Source organism: Dermacentor variabilis, chromosome 5 (genome assembly GCF_050947875.1).
Source record: "Dermacentor variabilis isolate Ectoservices chromosome 5, ASM5094787v1, whole genome shotgun sequence".
Taxonomy (NCBI): Eukaryota; Metazoa; Arthropoda; class Arachnida; order Ixodida; family Ixodidae; genus Dermacentor; species Dermacentor variabilis.
The window spans coordinates 177,543,161-177,545,314 of record NC_134572.1 but is presented as its reverse complement, the minus strand read 5'-3'; the positions used below and the strand labels follow the sequence as shown (position 1 = coordinate 177,545,314).

The 2,154-nt window shown below is 43.6% G+C and overlaps 1 non-coding gene across 1 annotated transcript; it reads left to right on the top strand.

Annotated features, from left to right (window-relative positions):
- Positions 1-1,753: 1,753 nt before the first annotated feature.
- On the top strand, positions 1,754-1,945 carry LOC142583783 (U2 spliceosomal RNA). The gene has a single exon (XR_012828655.1). It is a non-coding gene; the product is annotated as a U2 spliceosomal RNA (small nuclear RNA).
- The last annotated feature ends 209 nt before the right edge of the window (positions 1,946-2,154 follow it).

Sequence of the window (2,154 nt, the reverse complement as noted above, 5' to 3'; positions counted from 1 at the left end):
ATGAAAAATATATATGCACTGCGCACACTGATAAAAAATTGTACCTACTTTCCCGTTACTGAACAATTTGTGAACGGAAGAAAAAGTTGTCTGCCTGAACGTCTAGCACCTTTATTCGTCTCCGTGCTTCCTCATGTCAACAGCTACATTCAGTCTGCTGTTTACTTAATGGAGTTATTTTCATTTTCATGCCCTTCTTTGTTTATTCATATTCAGGCTACGCTTATCAACTGGAGCGTATATCTGCACCTCGGTGATTGCGTAATGACCATCTTAATAAACATAATCTAGAACATCAGATTAAAGTTATGACCTTTCAAGCATCAACACTGCGTGAGATTACATATTGCATATGAAGAGAATAAACAAGATTTTGCGTATCGCCGTTAGTTTTACATCGTTTAATTAACCCATTCATTGCAGCTTCTTGTTACATTTGATTGCAACATGTGCATTGAATCTGCATATCTTTCTTATAGTTCTTTTTTCCCGCTTGGCAATGCATGGCGTAGACGCAGCATAGAGTTTCGTGCAATTACTAGAGGGAACTCTGGCGCTGCGATTGTTCAGTCACCACGGGAATAATGGGTAGCACATGGATTTGCCTGATCTTCGTATTTGCGGCCTCAGGCATTCTTTTGGCTTCGTTTATAGCGCTTTATCAGGGCTTAAAGTTGCCTAAATGTCAAAGCAGTTGATGCTTTTCTTCGTGGAGGAGGTTATAAAACCCTGCAAGCGCGCATAATCATTGCTGAACGCAGTGGTCGCGCTTGTAGACGCGCCTATGGCGTAACGGCTTCAATACCGGGCTTTTGTACTAAGAGTCGGTAGTTCGAATCCTGCCATCGGGCAATTTTTATAAAGTTAGTTCAATTACATATAACGCAGTGCTTTCTTTAAAGTGATCGCTTTGGAAAATCACAAAGTCATTTAAAGCCACATGAAGGAAGTTTAGGCAAATCCACGTACTACCCATCACTGCCATGCTGGCTGAACTGCCCAGCTTGCAGCACTCATAGGTACTACCGCCACAGTTTCACCTGGTAATGTCTCTGGAATTCTACGATACGGAGGTCGTTTCTTGTCGCGTCGAAGGGGCCCTCCTCTATGCTGGAAAATAAATAAATAGGTGTACCTTCCTTAAGCTGATCAGAGTTAAGAAGGCCAGTAGTGGTTTGCTCAGCAATAATTTAGACCGCCTGAGCGTTTTTGTTCACAGAAAGCGCGGTGAAAGGACGTTTTCGGAAGCCGCCCGCATCGCAATGTGACGACTAACGCCCCCGCAATCACATGCTCAGCAAAGCAACGTCATAGCAAGTAAGTCTTGTCGTCATGGCGAAAGAAGCGGTTACTTGCGTGTCTTTTGTTTAAGAGGAGAGGGCAAGTCGCTTTAACAATCTCAGTATTAATAGTCGACTTATTAGTTTCACAGAAAGTAATATTAATAAAAATCACGAGTCATTGCGCTCTGTGAAGGTAGATGACTAGCAAAGCTGCTTAGCAAATGACACAGAGATTGCACCGTATTTTGAACAAAGGTACGAGCTAATTTACCGTGATTTTTGCACACATTCACATGAATCACGGGACCACCACTACGAGGAGCCTGAAGAAGCTAGATACGCGTGACGGTTTGACGGCTGCGCCACCATGGGAGAGCGGAAGGAAAGCAAATTGATATGCAAGTGCTTGGAACGCCACAAAGAGAGGATGGTGCGAACGTGGATATGGTCAACGCCGGTGAAAGCGTAGTATCTGTTTTTATCTGTTCTTAATAGTATCTGTTCTTATCTGTTCTTAATAAGCTTAATCTCTGAGAGGAGTTCTATATGGACCCAACATTATTAAATGTATTTCAGAAAGTTGGCGGAGTGCTTGAAGCCTTCTTCCCCTCCGCCGCGGGTCGGACTCGTATTGCACTATTTCAGGGATCGGCCAATTGGTGTTTTGCCCACGCAGAACAAAACTTCACGGAACCATAGCCATAAACAGCATCGACGTAATGCGTTTTTCGCTACAAAGAGATGCTCGATTTCCATGACACGCTGTTAAAGCTTAGCCAGGGCTACCCTGACATGCTTTCTGTACCAGTGTTTCCACTGAACCAGCATTTCCTCCTCGAAAATTCATTGTTGTTTGTGACGCCCCACTCAA